This window comes from Mus pahari, chromosome 3 (genome assembly GCF_900095145.1).
Source record: "Mus pahari chromosome 3, PAHARI_EIJ_v1.1, whole genome shotgun sequence".
Lineage (NCBI taxonomy): Eukaryota > Metazoa > Chordata > Mammalia > Rodentia > Muridae > Mus > Mus pahari.
Window position 1 is genome coordinate 24,912,205 of NC_034592.1, and position 17,889 is coordinate 24,930,093.

The 17,889-nt window shown below is 37.4% G+C and overlaps 1 protein-coding gene across 6 annotated transcripts in view; it reads right to left on the reverse strand.

Annotated features, from left to right (window-relative positions):
- Strbp (spermatid perinuclear RNA binding protein) overlaps window positions 1–17,889 on the reverse strand; it is a 131,456-nt gene that overhangs the window by 82,355 nt on the left and 31,212 nt on the right. For 3 of the 6 annotated variants that reach the window (XM_029536952.1, XM_029536947.1, XM_021193480.2), the window contains exon 1: window positions 13,538–13,603. The exons of 2 other annotated variants lie outside the window; for them this stretch is intronic. The gene's annotated coding sequence lies outside the window, so the exon portion shown is untranslated. Of the gene's footprint in view, window positions 1–2,953; window positions 3,051–13,537; window positions 13,604–17,889 lie in introns of those variants that run through there. One more of the 6 variants, XM_029536949.1, reaches the window with a different exon arrangement.

Genomic DNA, 17,889 nt, shown 5'->3' on the forward strand with positions numbered 1-17,889 from the left:
GGAGAGGGAGAGGGAGAGGGAGAGGGAGAGGGAGAGGGAGAGGGAGAGAGAAAATGAATTTAGGACCCACTTTGGAATATTTATTATATATCCAAGTAAGCAAGCTGGATATGGACACAGATTTAAGTCTAAATTAGTAAATATGGCAGTTTTCAGTAAAATCAGAAGGTTCCACAAAAGTGGGTTCACTAATAAGTTTTTCTTTGAAATAAAACGCTAATTTCCTATTGTACTATTCTGGTATTAGGAAAAACAAGATCCTTGGTGGTTACCAGCAATCTGGTGCTCTAAAATATGCTCCAGTGTTCAAGGACTGCCCCAGCTAATTGGCAAACAAGAATCTTACTGAAAAAAGCTAAATGTTCAACTTTTTCACTTATTATTTTTATTACATTTTTTATTTTGTGTAAAAGGGAAAGTAAAGTGTGCACATGCCGCAGCACATATGGGAAAGTCAGAGCTGAGTCTCTACTGTATGGGTCTTGAATAGCTGAACTTTCTGAAATCGTAATGATTTCTTCTTCTCTTGAACAGGGAAAGCTTTTCCTACCACCTGGCAGTCAAGTCACCCTGCTTCCTATTTCACTCCACATGCCCAGAAACAGTACATTTTAAACCACATATTTTTTTTCCCTTTCTTCCTAGTATTATGAATAAACTGCCTCCACTCCTAATACAATCCTCTGAACTTCAATCCTACTATACTAGTGCCCATCCTTTTGTGTCTAAAAATGAGCCTAACACTGCTGTCATCTCCATCATCTCCTCCATTCTATTGGACCACCTTCTATCAGAAATCCCATATCACAATGGCACCCATCTTTACAAAGAAAATTTCACAAATCTTGACCTGTTGAATGGCTATAGCTACAAACCAATTTCTCTCTTACCCTTTTAATGGCCCAATTTTTTGAGCTTATACTTTTGATTGACTCTTTCCTCCTTTCATGCTCCTCTAAAATCCACCCCAATCAACTTGTAGCCACAGTACTTCTACAAACAGGTCTGGTCATGATCCCCTAGAATTTGTATTATGTTTAGTGCTATAAATGATGTAATTCTCTTAGTTGACATTTCAACAGCAGGTGACAGAATAGAGTGTTCCTAACTTGTCTCACTTTTAATCCCTTGGTATCATCCTTCCATCCAAGATACTAGTCAGTCACTCTATTCTCTCCCAACTTTATAAATTATTCTACTGCCTTATCTTCAAAACCTCTGAGTTGGGCTGGAGAGATGACTCAGTGGTTAAGAGCACTGACTGCTCTTCCACAGATCCTGAGTTCAAATCCTAACAACCACATGGTAGTTCACAACCATCTGTAATAAGATCTGACACCTGCATCTGAAGACAACTACAGTGTACTTAGGTATAATAATAAATCTTAAAAAAAAAAAAAAAAAACGAGTCAGTGGTTCTTAACCTTCCTAATGCTTCCACCCTTTAATATAGTTCCTTATGTTGTGGTGACCCCAATCATGACCCATAGATATCTCAGAACTTAACAGCTACACTACTTACTGTAAATGCCACTTGTACACTAAAAACTCCAAAATTTTTATCAACCCAAGTTTCAGGCTCCAAGACAAGCACATAACCAGAGAAGCCTGGATGCCTACCTATTATCAGTTCTACAAACACAAGATGAGCAAGAGTTCATTTCTCCAATCCTAGGCTAGTAGGTCTCTCATCTTCCTCCCCTCCTCTTCTTCTTTCTCTTCCTCTTCCTCTTCCTCCTCCTCCTTCTTCTTCCTCTTCTTCCTCCTCCTCCTTTCTTTCTCCTCCTACTTCTTGGTGACAGCTACTCAACAACTCCATCCCTCTAACTGCTCAGGACAAAGACAAAGGAATCATCCCTAGCTTTTCTCTTCCACATCTGATCCATTAAAAAAAAAAAATCCTTTCATTTTTACCTCTGGCTGTCTAATATCTGAGCAATCCATTCTTCCACCACCAAATCCCTCATGTGAACTATACTACTGGTTCCAAGCTGTCTTAAGTCCCAGATAGTATTTGTTCTGAACACGGAGTTTCTTTTTCTTTTTTTTTTTTTTTTAATCTCAAATTAGGCGATGGCATGTCTCTCCTTAAAACTTTCTAATAGCTGCTTCCTATGTCAGAGTAAACACTTGTTAATAATTAAGGCTATCAATCTCCAGTAGTCTTACTCCCCATTTGACTTGCTGTGTTACATCCACACTGGAATCTCTGCTTATGGTTCCTACCCTCAGACCTCTATCTTTGTAGTAGTTTACCCTTCATAACCAAGTAATTCCATCCACTATTGTCTCAGGAATTTGCTCAAATGCACATTATCATTAACCCAATTCCTTAACAGTCTATAGACAATAGAATCACCCTTCAACATATATCTGCTGTATTAGTCTCAAACAGATTGGTACATGAAAGCTTTATTGTTTACCTGTTTTCTACCGCTATTAAGAGTTCCTGGCACAAAGGAAAAATTAGAATTTCTCAAAGTATTTTCTCATACAGCACTGTATTTAATGCCCACAAAAGTACTGAAAAGTTGTAGAAAAAAAAGAATAATTAGCATAAATATATTTTATAATATGAAAGCACAGATACACAAACATGTTTAATGGTCTTTCTACGACTACAATGTGGTTGGTACTGGAAGAGTCATCCATGCAGCCAATGTCTCTAGAATCCTGAGTTCATATCAAATGTTTTCAGGAGTATATGAAAAAGCAGGTATGCATTTAATTTTGCATAATAATCTGTAAAAGCTCAACTTGACATCTTTTTCTTTAAACTATGCCTAAGCATGAAACAGCAACTAAACTGTGTAATCCATAGCATCTGTTTATTCTGTTTATTCTCACCAAAAGGCTGTGAGATTTTCTTTAGAATTTACAGATCTTGTGAAAATTCTAACCAAAAGAAAATGAGGAGTATAAGTCAAAATACAGTTAAGTGTTACAGTATTACCTGTCCCCTGCACCTGATGAATCATACTTATCCCAGAAAGGTAAACCAACCGCTGGTAAACAAACCAACACTATTAATTCTTAAATAATCTTCTGCTGGCATTCTGCAGAACAGCATGACCAACTATCTGAATATGAAATAAACACAAATATTTCTCTTAATTAGGCAGCTTTGCAAAATTGACTCAAGAACCTGCACTCTAGCTCTCAACACCCAAATAAGGCTAAATTAGCCATTTAAAAGAAAAAATTGTTTGTTTGCACCTTGTCAAAAATAAAAAAGGTTTCATTTATACAAAAGTGCTGAATATTAAAAAATATCATTAGACCATTCAATAATACATCTTAACTTCCAGCTCTTGTCAGTACTCACTCCCCTTTCCAGCACTGCTCACAAGGTTAAAAGCTATGAATCTGGGTCAGAAAAGACATGAGACCTTTTCAAGATAACTCGGTAACTCTCGCTCATGTGTCAGTATTATAAATCAGCCTTTCCCCAGCTCCTTTTAATATGAATTGTGACATAAATCACAAGATTAGCACTACTAGTAATCTGTGGAAAGCCACAAGAGGAAAAAAAAACAGCTGAATACTGTCAAACATTAAAAGCAAATAAAAAATATGACAGGCTATATAATTAATGTAAAAGCAACAGATTTGTAATAAAATTTCATTTTAGCTACAGCTGAGGAATGAGCTAGTAGTTCTAAACAAAACCCAACTTCTTTGAGTCTCAATTCTTTCATTCATAAAATTACAGGGTGAGATAGTACAATGACTCAGCAGGTAAAGATGTTTGCAGACAGCCTGACAACCTGAATCCATCTCTGGAATTCACAGAATGGAAGGAGAGCAACAACTCATATCTGCTGACCTCCACAGACATGACCTAATACATACATGCACACACATATACAATAAATAAATGTGACTTTTTTCTTTAAAGTTAGACTACACTCAAATTATTTTTTAGGTAGCTTGTTTAAACTTGACTCTATGATAAATGACAACTCTCCAAGTATATCTAATATGAACAGACTTAACTTATTCTTTAAAAGTATATTATTTTACAATGCAATCATTTTAAACACTGTACAAAAAAAACTAAGAAACTAACAGAGGACACTAATATTTAATGTAATTGGACAGGGAAAATCCTACCACACTGGCACCATAAAGGTTAAGTGGAGAGAAAAAGACCCATAGGGAGGAAAGGATGAAGGGAAGAAGGGAGACCAAGAAGAAGGGGAGAGAAAGGCAGGCAAAGCAAGAAGGAGAGAAGGAGATATTTGTGTTCAGAACTGAGATGAGTTTTCTTGGGCCTGGAAAGGCAGGTAATACCTATCAAAAGAATATAGGATCAAGGCAGCAGATGATGATAATAGTGACAGAACAATTTGTTTTGCATCACTATCTGCCTCTCCTCTTAAAAACAATGATGAAAGCTCAATGGACATACACTCTATATTAAATGGTGGTGCAGTTTCTGACAGTACTTCTAAGTCTTATGTACCAGTCAGAAGATGTCTGGATTTATAAGAAGAGAACCTGACTGGTGAAAGAATTGCAAAGGAGGCAACATATAATGATCACAACACATAGAAAATGTCAGCTACAAATGAAAAGCTAAAGAAAAAGTTTACAAAGTTGGACTTAAAATGAAGAACTGTGTCTTAAGAACATTTCAGCATCTATCAAAAGTTGCCCAAGTGTGAATAAACCATAAAGATGAAGAAATAATCTTCAACCAAGCGCTTCTTGTCTTCTAAGCAAATGCTCTATCTACCACTATGCTGTATCACCAGTCCCAATCATTTGTTCAAACTGGTTTTGCCATATACAGTAGCCTAATTTTTTAAAGTGTCATGAGAATAGAAAATGATTATAAATAGAATATAAAATATCGAGTATTAATTAACATTGAAAAAAATGCCAAGCAGTAGTGGAACACGACTTTAATCCCAGCATTCAGGATATAAAGGCAGGTGGATCTCTTAAGTTCAAAGTGAACCTGGTCTAGAGTTCCAGGATAGCCAGGGCAACACAAAGAAACACTGTGTTGAAAAGAAAAGGGCTGGCAAGATGGCTAAGCCGGTAAGAGCACTGACTGCTCTTCCAAAGGTCCTGAGTTCAAATACCAGCAACCACATGGTAGCTCACAACCATCCGTAATGAGATCCAATGCCTTCTTCTGGTTTGTCAGAAGTCAGCTATAGTGTACTTATGTATAATGAATCTTTGGGCCGGAGCAAGTGGAGTTGACCAGAGAGAATGGGGTTGACCCGAGCGAGCAGAGGTCCTAAAAATTCAATCCCCACATACTCACATACATAAAATAATTAATTTTTAAAGGAAAAAGGAAAAAAAAGAGAAAATAATCAGTTTTAAGATAATAATCCATCGGATGCATGTAATTGCATAAGATCAAGTGAAGACTGAAAAAGCATAAGAAATAAAAGCATCGTATTTCAAGAATCACTTACCATATACAAAAATGTTTCCAACTCTATAAGAAATATAAAGATGACGAAAAACAAATGGGAAAATGTAATCATAGTTAATATTCTTTTAAGTTGCCAATTAAAACACCAGTCATCAGACCACAAAAGATCTAAAGCAGTGGCTCTCAACCCGTGAGTCATGACTCCTTTGGGGTCAAAAGACCCTTTCACAGGGGTCATATATATCAGATATCCTATATATCATACATATTATATTTACATTATGATTTAACAGTAGCAAAATTAGTTATGAAGTAGCAACAAAAGTAATTTTGTGGTTGGAGTCATCACAACATAAGGAACTGTATTAAAGGGTTGCAGCATTAGGAAGGTCAAGAACAACTAAAGATTAAAGTATAATCTAAGAAACAACACCAAGGGGCTGGAGAGATGGCTCAGTGGTTAAGAGCGCCAACTGTTCTTCCAAAGGTCATGAGTTCAAATCCCAGCAACCATATGATGGCTCACAACCATCCACTTCTAGGGTGTCTGAAGACAGCTACAACGAGCGAGCGGGACTGGAGAGAGGAAAAAAAAAAAAAGGTTCTGAAGACAGCTACAGTGTACTTACATATAATAAATAATAAATAAATAAATCTTGGGGGAAAAAAAACAAGTGTTGATTCTCTGGACTTACATTATGTTCCACTGAAAGGCATATTTCTAATGAATTCATTCTATTAAATGCAAATCTACATAACTCAATAAACAGTTATCATCAGATAAAAGGTAAAGAACACTTCATTAATAACTTGTTAGGTCACTTTCCCTAAAGACATCTGATTTAAGGCTTAACTCTCCAAACAGTAAAATAAATATATATGTGGTGCCTGTTATTATTTTTCCATTATCCTTTACAGATATCATCTAAAGAACTGGCATTTTAATACTGCAAGTTTATACCAGCTTCTCCAACATGTGTTTTGCATTTCAACTTTAAAAAGATTAGGCATTGTGGCACACGCCTTTAATCCCAGCACTCGGGAGGCAGAGGCAGGCGAATTTCTGAGTTCAAGGTCAGCCTGGTCTACAAAATGAGTTCCAGGACAGCCAAGGCTACACAGAGAAACCCTGTCTTGAAAAAACCAAAAAAAAAAAAAAAAAGATTAATGAACCTTTGTCAGGCAGTAGTGGCAGAGATCTTTAATCCCAGCACTCAAGAGGCAGAGGCAAAAGAATCTCTGTGAGTTCCAGACAGCCAAAGCTACACACAGAGACCCTGTCTCAAAAAAAAAAAAAAAAAACAACTTCATTTAAATGTAACTCTTGCTTATCAGTCCTGATGCTTCAATGGCTTTATACTATTTCCCTTGAAATAAAACTTTAACAGGAGACGATCTTTATTTTTCATGCTTATGACGGAATTTTGATTATCATCCTCAGGTTATATATATATTACATGCAGTTTAAACAGTTCCTTTGGATAACATTTCTAAATTCGGCAACTAAAATAATTGCTTTATTTTTCCTATGTGTCAACTTTAAAGCCTCCTTCCAGGATACACTGCTTCACAGATTCAATAGTAACTTCTTCCCTCTCTTTTTACTAAGTATTCTTAACATAGAATGTTTTCTTCATTATTATCTACAAAATGAATTAACTGAAATGTGAACTAGAATGATATATAATATGCAATTTTAAAATGCCAATGTGAGCTAAAGATAGCTCAGAGGTTAAGAGTACTGGCTGCTATTGAAAAAAGACCTGAATTCAAATCCTAGCACCTATATGGCAGCTCACAACTGTCTATAATTCCAGTTGTAGGGAATATACCACCCTCACACAGACACATGGGCAAACAAAACACCGACGCACATAAAATAAAAATAAATTATTTTTTTAAAAAGATTCCAATGTGGTATGGAACGACTAAGCAAATCACATCATTACTTACAGTTAATACAACTTCATGGAATTACACTCCCAGTTAGGTACAAAGATGAAAATAAAATCTGGCTAAAAATATGTATCCTATATACATTCTGCTGGTGACCAGAATTTTGATTTCCCATGTTGTAGGCACTGGAATGAATATTAGCAAGCATTTAATTACAATAACGTATTATATAGAACACTGTTTACCATTTACTTGGCATTGTTGTAAACACAATGCACACATCAATCTTCACAAAATTAATGAGGACTTTTAATTATAATTCACAGACCCAAACTCGGAAATTTTTATAGGATAGTGGGATTTAGAGAGATGGCCCAGTGGTTTTAAGAACACTAGCTGCTCTTCCAGAGGACCTAAATTCAGTTCTCATAATCCTATCAGGCAGCTCACAATTACCAGCTCCCGAGTATCTGATGCCCTCTTCTGGTTCCATAGGCATCAGTTTACTAACCAAATAAATAAATAAATAAATAAATAAATAAATAAATATTTAAAATATATATATATATATATATATATATATATATATATATATATATATACACACACACATACACACATAAATAAAACTAAACCTGGAAAGCGGGGGGTGGAGAGGGAGGACTGGACAGACAAGACAAGAAGAGGAAAGACAAGAAGAAGAGGCAAGACAAAACAAGAAGATGAGACAACGGGCATGGTGGCGCATGCCTTTAATCCCAGCACTTGGGAGGCAGCAGGCAAATTTCTGAGTTCGAGGTCAGCCTGGTCTACAGAGTGAGTTCTAGGACAGCCAGGGCTACACAGAGAAACCCTGTCTAGAAAAAACAAAACAAAACAAAACAAAGAAGATGAGACAAGTCAAGTCAAGACAAGACAAAATCATCCACAACAGCCAAGTATGGTGAAACATAACCATCTATAATCCCAAAACCTGTGAGGCTGAGACATAGTTGCTAGTTCTTAACTAGTCAAAACTCCCAAATAAGTTTAAAAAAAATTATCCATAATATAAGTAAGAAAGTGATAAAGCCATAATTTGAAAGTTCTGTTGGAGAGAGTTCAGCATTTAAGAGTACCTCCTACTCTTGCAAAGGACCCAAGTTCAGTTCCCAGCACCCATGTTGGGCAGCTCACAATGCCTTATAATTTCAAATCCAGGGGAATTCAATGCCCTCTTCTGGTCTCCATGAGCACCCACCACATGCCATATTTGTCCACAAGTATACTTACAGAGATTCACATTTTATAAAAAAAAAAAAAAAAAAACTATTTAAAATTCTTAGGTTTTTATTTTTAATTATGTATATGCAGGTAGAATAGTATATGCATTTGAATGCAGACACCTGCAAAGGCCAGGGACATTGGATCCCTCTGGATCTGGAGTTACAGGTTGTTAGCCATCTAGCCTGAGTGCTAAGAAACAAACTCAGGTCCTCTACAAGACTAACACTCACTCTTAACAGCTCATCTCACTCTAAACAGGTCATCTCTGCAGACCCCTAAATAAACCTTTTTTTTTTTTTTTTTAATGTTTTGTTAAACTGAGAGGTGTTGGGAGGCAGAGGCAGGCAGATCTTGAGGCCAGCATGGAATATAACAAGTGTCAGGACAGTCAGGTCTACAAGGAGAACCTGTGTCAAAAAAAAAAAAAAAAGAAAAGAAAAAGTTTTGATCTATATACCTATACCAGACTCCATTTCCAAACAACTCTTGAAGAACTCCTATTCCATTAACCATAGCGATCCAAAGTTCTTCCCAAGAAAGCATTACTGCAGACAATCTTACTTTTGGTACAGTATTTATAAACCAGTTATACCAAAGCAATTTTGCTTTCAACCTCTCAACTCCCATCACTCTATCATGCCATCTACTTCTGACTAAAACAGCTTCTAAATTTTAATCTCAAACTTGGGGATTCAAAGCAAATCCTATCACCTTTACAAAGTCTCTAGTAAGTCCAAATATAAAATCCTTGCACCATCTTTCCTATAGAACCTACAACTATTTTAGCTATTAATAATACCCTTCCTTATATTCCAACAGCATGCTTTTCTCCGATCTATAAATTGAGAACCATAAGTAAATGTCAAAATATAGAATCCAACTCAGTATATAAATATGAGATCAATAAGTATCAGTAAGTACACTGTTTGATATTTGATAAACCTGGATTTTAATCTACTATCTTCTAGCTGTCTGACAGTAGCAAGTAAAGCTGAGTTTCAATCCTTATTTAGAATAAAATTAAATGTACATTTCATGAGATTATTAAAAATGTGGTTTTCTAAAAATTGCCTTCAAATATGGGATAAATTGACAGCTCTGAGCACTCTTAATAGTGAAGCCAGAAAACAGAAGAATGGTATTTTCAATGCATTTAACATGACTATAGGGGTTGGAGAGATAGCTCAGGAGTTAATACTTGCTGATAACTGCAGGGGACATGGGTTCAGTTCCTAGTACCAACATCAACAGTTCACAACTGCCTATAAATCCAATTTCAAAGGATCTAACTTTTGGCCTCCACAGGCATTTGCATACAAATGGTCCATATACAAATAAGCAGGCATGCATACATATACACAAAGTTATTACATGCCTTTAATCCCAGTACTGGAGAGGCAGAGACAGGCAGTTTGAAGCCAGCCTAGTCTACAGAGCAAGTTCCAGGACAGTCATCAGAGTTACACCGAAAAACCCTGTCTCAAAAAAATACTTTTTACATTTATATATAATATGTTACATATATTATATAAATGGAAATGGAAAAAAGGAAGGCAGCGAGGTGTGGTAGCTTTCTTGACAGGAGAATCAGAAGGTCAAGATCAACCTCAACTAACTATTTAGTTGAGGCCAGCTTAGGTTACATGAGACTTTGTCAAAAAAGGAAGGAAGGAAGGAAAAAAGAAAAGAAAAGGAAGGGGAGGGGAGGGCAGGGGAGGGGTGGAGGGGGGCCTCAGGAATTAAGACAAAAAAGGGGGACTAAGAACTGCTATGTTTCTGAATAAATTCAAACATTAAGTTTTAATATTACTGCAAGTCTAATATTTAAACTTTCCCTATGTTAATGTTGAATATATAATCAATTATACAACTAAAATAGGCTATAAGTTAAGAAGAGGGCAAATTACTATATAATCTATGCATTGTCCAAATTTTAAATGGTACATCATATCAACTAATATCCTAATAAAGTCAAAATGTAAAACTGTATTTTTTTAGGAAAACAACCTTAAAAACTTCCAAAGAAACTAAGGAGAAACCACATCTCCCCACCCAACAACTGGGGTGGTGGTGGTAGAGGAGGAAGAGGGTGTTACAATGTCCATCCTTTCAAACTAGGAAGTTGAACTTTTAAAGTTCAAAAGGTAAAAATTTAGTGGGATTAAGTGTCTAATGCAAGTTGTGCAGCGAGTAGATAAGGTCAAAACATGAAATCAGGTCTTCTTAGTTCTAAACTGTTTATTTCAATGATATCAACTTTATTGTTGAAGGAAAACAAAATAATCAAGTGACAAAAAAATTTACAAACATAGAATGATGATGAGTATTTAGGTTAGAGGAAGAAAAAGACATCAAAAGGAGTTAAACTGAGTAACATTTTGGGTCTTCAGTCTCCCCATCCTGCCTCTTTCAGGTCAGATCATCTCCTCCCATGTGGACTGTGTAGCTGTGACCTACATAAAATATGCCACAGTAAGAGGTGTCTCCTACAACTCCAATGAGTTCCTCTTCCCTGAATCCCTATTCCTCTGCCTGTGTCCTATATACTGCCACCTAAGTCTCCTTGGGCAGCAGCAAGTGAAAATAGTAACATGTTACACCCTCAGTAATCAATTGTGTATAACAAGTTTCATCTCCATAGACCTTTGCTTCCCCATATATAAAATGAGAAGCTGAATTAAATAACTTTAGAAGATAGTTCATATATTTTCAAATTTTCAATATTTCAGAAAAATGTAAATATTACCATACCACTTGTACACATTTTTCACTTAGCTTCACTAGGAGCTATTTCAATATTTGCCTGTACTAACCTTTATAAATGAGCTCCTGTATCCCTCAGACACAAACCACTAATAGGTTTGATTTTGACAAAGAGATAAACCAGACCATTATTGGTCATAATCCACAAAACACACTCCTTAAAAACATAATCTCAAATGCCTTAATCCAAATGCTGAAATCTCATAACACCAAAATCTGATGTTTAAAATCCTAAAAGTCAAAATGGCAAAATAAATGCTGAAATCCAGAAAGCCAACTTCTCAAAAGCCCCAATTCTTGTATTCAAAGAGGCTTTTTTAAATGCATGGGCCAGTAAAATGGTTCCTCAGGTAAAATTGCTTATCACTGAGTTCAATACCCAGAAACCACATGGTAAATGGAGAAACTACCACAATTTGTCCACTGACCTCTACAGACACACACACACACACACACACACACACACACACACACACACACTCTCTCTCTCTCTCTCTTACACTTTTACAACACCACTGGTGGTGATAAGCAGAAAAAAACTTTTATGACTTTAATTTTGGATATTATTGAATTTATTTAGAGACCAGTGAGATGACCTAGGGCCTAAATTCTATCCCTGGGATCCCTTAGGTGGAAAGAGGACTGAATCCTGTAAGTGGTCTCCTGACTTCCATATGTGGGTTGTGGCATATAAATCAGTGTGTGCCCTCTGGCACACAAAGGAAATACAAAAAAAACTAAATACAATGTTAACAAAATGTTAAATGTATTTTACAAAAGACAGTTCAGAAAGAGGACAGTGGGGAAGTAAACTAGCATTTCTATGCTAAATTGGAAGCACCTAGTAAATTAAGAGATTATTTCCACTAGTCACAACTGCCTCTGCAATTTGTGGTAAATACTTTATCATTTCTTTAGTCATATCTGAATTCTGAATCATAATGGAGCAGAGCCAAAATCCAGATAGTGACTAAAAAGCTAATTCAAGTACAGCATAATAGCACAGGGCTGAGAAGGTAGGAAGAAGAGAAGTTATTCATGCCTAGCCTGGACAGTATAACAAAGCAAGATCTCAGAAAGTAAGCTGGTGGGACAGCTCAGCAAGAACTGTTACAATTTAGCAAACATTTTGAAGGTAAGACCACAGGATTTCCTAGAAGATTGGATATAGGATATGAGAAGAATGATGTTTAATCCCATGGTTATTGAACCAAACAACTAGTGGATAGCACTGCCTTTGTCACACATGATAAGACCCATAGTAGAGTGGTTTTTTGGGGGGTTTTTTGTTGTTGTTTTTTCGAGACAGGGTTTCTCTGTATAGCCCTGGCTGTCCTGGAACTCACTTTGTAGACCAGGCTGGCCTCAAACTCAGAAATCCACCTGCCTCTGTCTTCTGAGTGCTAGGATTAAAGGCGTGTGCCACCATGCCCGGCATAGAGTGTATTTTTAATGGAAATCTGAACCGGAAAGGTCACGCATTGCCTATGGGACTATAAAATTATGCAATCATTTTTGGAAAAGACTGATTTGCAACCATGTTCCACTCTAAATGTATATTAGACATCCTAGTGATTAGGCAGTTGAATACATGTCTTTGAATAAACTGAAATGTCTCAGCAAGAGATACTAACTTATAAGCCAAGGTAAATATAGTTTTTGAAAATGGTACTTGAAGACATACAAGTCTAGATGTCCTCAATAAGCTTTGAAGTTTTCAAATGAAAAAAGAAACTTATGAAACATCAAAGGAAAAATAAACTGATGAGGACTTGTCAATAAAATAAGAAGTACAAAGAAGACAGAAGGTAGACAACACATCCTGAAAGCCAAGAGTATTTAAGGAGGTATGAGAGTACTCAACTGCCAACTGCTGCTTTTATATCAAACCAAATGACTGAAAACTGATTACTAAATGTAGGCATGCTGGCGTTACTCATGACCTTGTCTAGGGCACTTTCAGTTCAAAAGCAGAAAAGCCCTGATACAAATGGGCTTAAGAACATGGAGAAACTCTTAAGTAGTCATGTAAGGACAACAGATCTATAAAATCATGCAATCATTTCTGCAAAACAGATTAAATAAAGTTCTTCGAAACAGCAAATATAAATTGCTAAGTATAGACTCGTACACATTTTAAAAATATGTTCAAAAATTTGTTGGATGGTATAGTACATGCCTTTAATCCAAACACTCAGGAGGCAAAGGTAGGTGTACCTGAATTCAAGGTCAGTATGGTCTACAGCGTAAGTTCCCGGATAGCCAAGGCTACACAGAGAAATCCTGTCTCCAAAAAAAAAAAAATTTAAATTAAAATTAAATTAAAAAGAAAAAGAAAAAAGAAAATTAAAAGTTAAAATAATATTAAACATACTATTCTTCATAATAGCCAAAACATGAAAACAAGTCTAATGTCATCAACTAATGAACAGATAGCAAAACATGGTAGATCTATATAATGGAGTATTATTACCTGGTCATAAAAAAATAACAAAGAGTTGATAACATGTATGTAATATGAATGAGCCTGAAAATCTCTAAGGTCTGAATGTAAAATGTCCTTCATAGGATCACAGTTTGAACACCTGGTCATCACTGATAGTTCTGCTTGGGAAGGTTCTAGAGCCTTTAGGAAGTAAAGTCTTGATTGAAGAAATGAGTCAATGGAGGCAAGGCCTTAAAGTTTTATATTCTGGTCTCACTTTCTGTTTACTCTGCTTCCTGAGTATGGATATAATGTGTGATACCTGATAACTTCTTGCTACCCTGCCTTCTACTCTATCTATGATGGACTATACCAACATGAAACTGTAAGCCAAAACTAATCCTTTCCTTCTTTAGTACAAGAACATTAAACAAAAACAAAATTAGGCAAAGAAACCAGACACAAAGTCCATGTATTATATGACTTCATTTATTTAAAATGTCCAGAACAGGTAAATCCTATAGATGTGGCAAGTCAATCAGTGATTTCCAGAGTCTGGAGAGGAAACAGTCAAATTGCTCAGGGTTTTATAAGGGGTGATAAAAATGTTCTAGAATCAGTGGTAATGTATGTACAAGGATGAAATATACTAAAACACAGAATCATACCCTAGAATTTTATATTATATGGTGTCTTAGTCATTTTATTACAAAAGAGGGCAAAGAGCTGGGTGTGATGGTGCACTCCTTTAATCTCAGCACTTGGGAAGCAGAAGGCTCTTGACTTAGAAGCCAGCCTGAAGTACATAGCAAGCTCCAGGTCAGCCCAGGCTACTTAGTAAGACCCTGTCTTGAAAGAAAGAGAGGAAAAAAAAGAGACGGAAAGAGACAGAGAAAGAAATGGTAGAAAATGGTAGCTTAAATGTCGGTTGGTTAAAGTGAAGTCAACCCTGGGTTTTTTGTTTTGATTTTTAAAATTTACTTTATGTATGAGTACACTGTCGCTGTCTTCAGACACACCAGAAGAGAGCATCAGATCCCATTAAAGATGATTGTGAGTCACCATGTAGTTATTGGGAACTGAACTCAAGACCTCTGGAGGAGTGGCCAGTGCTCTTAACCACTGAGCCATCTCTCTAGCCCCAGAGGTCAATTGTCTTTACATGAGAAAAATTATCCATTTATGTAGATAAACCCTGTCTGGAGAAAAGAACAAAACAAAATATGGCTATGCAAGAAAATTGAGTAAGGGGATTCCTATACTACTATCATGAATAGTTAGAAAGGGGATAACATGTAGTACAAGAGCTTCATTTAATAAAAGCCCAGGTAGGTCTATGGTTAAGAAGAATGAAAGTGGGGCTGCTCCTTCCAGAGGTCCATCTATAAAGGGTTCTGCCCTTCTTCTGGTGTGTAGGAGTACAAGCAGACAGAGCACTTCTACATTAAAAAAAAAAAAAAAAAATCAGTATATAGTACATTATTGTCTTTAGTATATAGTACATTATTGTCTTTAGGAACAAGGTTGAATGGAAGTGAGGGTGTTACTGTTTTAAAAAGAAAAAAGAAAACCAAGTCCATTGTGGTGCATAGCTTTTCCCCATAGAGAAGAGAGAGGCAAGATGATCTTAAGCTAAAGGCCAGCATGAGTTATACAATCTGGACTGTATGTAAGGTGGAAAGAGAAAAAGAATCTTGTAACCCAATAACTATCTAGAAGAATGACAGTGTGTGGACTATGTTGATTGTCTGGCAGCATTAAAGGTCCACAGAGATTTTGAATCTCGAGAATTTGAAAAGATGGTCAGTCAGCACGGCTGTCTATGTGTGTTTCCAGCTATGTTCAAATGCACAGTGCTAGGAACCAAACCCGAGACTTTTGTAAAAGCAACAAGTGCTGTTAAATGTTGAACAACCTCACCAGCCCGCTCCTACTTTGGGGGAGGGAAGGGGTTGGGGAGAGAGCGGAGTCAAGACAGTGTTCCTCTGTAAAGCCCTGTTGCCCTGGAACTGTTGCTCTGTAGACCATTATGGCGAGATCCACTCTGCCACCTACTTCCTAGGTGATAAAATTATAGGCATCCAACACCTCCACCCAGCTCTCCTAAATTTTACTCCAATTCAAAGTCAAAAGTCAGAAGACCAGGAAGTATAACCTTAAGATCCTATCCACGCCCAACATCAAATAAAATACCAAGTACTGAAGATTTGATGTACAGAGCTTTCCCCTATTCTTTTTTACATGGCCTTTTCCCCCCTCAATGCAATGCTCTCAAAATATGTGCTCTATCTATCCTACTTGCCTTTAGAAATAAATACAGTGAAATGATCTTTTTACTTTTTGTAGACCAAACTGGCCTAGAGATTCACCTGCCTCAGTCTCCTAGTTCTAAGATTAAAGGTGTGTGTTACAACACTCAGCTAAAACAAGGATCCTTTCTTCTTCTTTTTTTTTTTTTTAAAAGATTTATTTATTTATTATATGTAAGTATACTGTAGCTGTCTTCAGACACTCCAGAAGAGGGCGTCAGATCTTGTTATGGATGGTTATGAGCCATCATGTGGTTGCTGGGATTTGAACTCCGGACCTTTGGAAGAGCAGTCGGGTGCTCTTACCCACTGAGCCATCTCACCAGCCCACAAGGATTCTTTCTTGAAAGAAACAAATCTGTCACCTTTCCTTGGCTAGGACTCCCCATGAATTAGCCCAATCTCCCTGTTTCTCTGCACTCTACCAAAACCATCCTGCCAAATGTATCCTACAAAAGTATTCAAGTTAAGTTACATGAACAAAGCATACCATTCTCCATCTTTCTCATGCTGTGCTTCTATGGGGCATATAGCTCCTTCACACTGCTGCATTTGATTTTTGTCTTTCAAAAACCCAATTCAGATCCCCATTTCTCCAGGAAGTTATTAACTCTACTCCAACCTAAATAATGATTCATCTCCTCCTTCCCTTCTATGCTATTCCTATACCCTAGTCGTATCTAGAAAATTATCACACTTGTAGCTAGAAATGGTTTTCACTGTCTACCGAGCTTAAAAACAGCCCACACACAAATACCTATTCTGGGAATGGTCTCTTTTACGGTTCCACAACACAAGGACACCTTAGAACAACCACAAAACCAAGTTTCCATCAGGAGACACTGATTCCAAAATCCTGTGCTCAAGAATTATTGAGGAATGGCTCTGCAGTCCCAGGCAAACCTGGTTGAGACATAAGACAGTGGGGATGAATGGGACACTGGAATAGGGAATCTCTCATCATTGACCTGGACAAGGATCTGGAAAAGGACCAGCAGAAACTGGAAATGTCAGGCTCCAAGGAGGAGGTGGCGATACCAGCTCCCGATGCTGTGGCCACACTACCAGACAACATCAAGTTTGTCACCCAAGTGCCAGGTCCTCAAGGGAAGGAAGGCAAATCAAAATCCAAAAGGAGTAATAGTGACAAAGCCACTAGCAAGCCCACTCCAGGGACTTCCTTGTTCTCTCCAAGTGAGGAAGCAGCAAACAAGAAAGAGGTGCAGGGTCACTCAGGTGATGGTACCAATGCAGGAGGCCTGGTTGCTGCTGTTGCTCCCAAGGGCTCAGAGAAGGCTGCTAATGCATCACGCACTGTAGCTGGCACCAAAAAGGAAAAGGAGAACAGCTCATCTAAGAGCAAGGACAGAAGTGAAGGCATGGGGACTTGTTCGGAAAAGGATCCTGGGATCCTCCCAGTCAGTTCCCTTGGGAGGAAGGGGTAGTTGGTATGATGGAAGTGCAGGGATGGACACAGGAACCGTGGAGCCACTTGGGAGTATAGCAGCGCTCAATCCTTCAGGAACTAAGCAGGAGCCAGAGGAAAGGGAGAATGAGTGCTGGCCACTAAAGAAAGTCAAGTCTGAAAAGATGAAATCACCACAGCAGTGCTGCCACTGCACCTGATAGTGCCAGTGGTCAATAATGACATCTCACCTCCCTGTGAGCAGATCATGGTCCATACCCGATCAGTTGATGTCAACACATGTGACATGGCTCTACCCACAGTGCCTGAGTGCTTAGGCCCCTGTAAGCCTGGAACCAGCATCAACCTTGTAGGCATCATGTGGCAGGAAACAGAAGAAGGTAAGTCCATCCCTGCTCAATTACCTCTG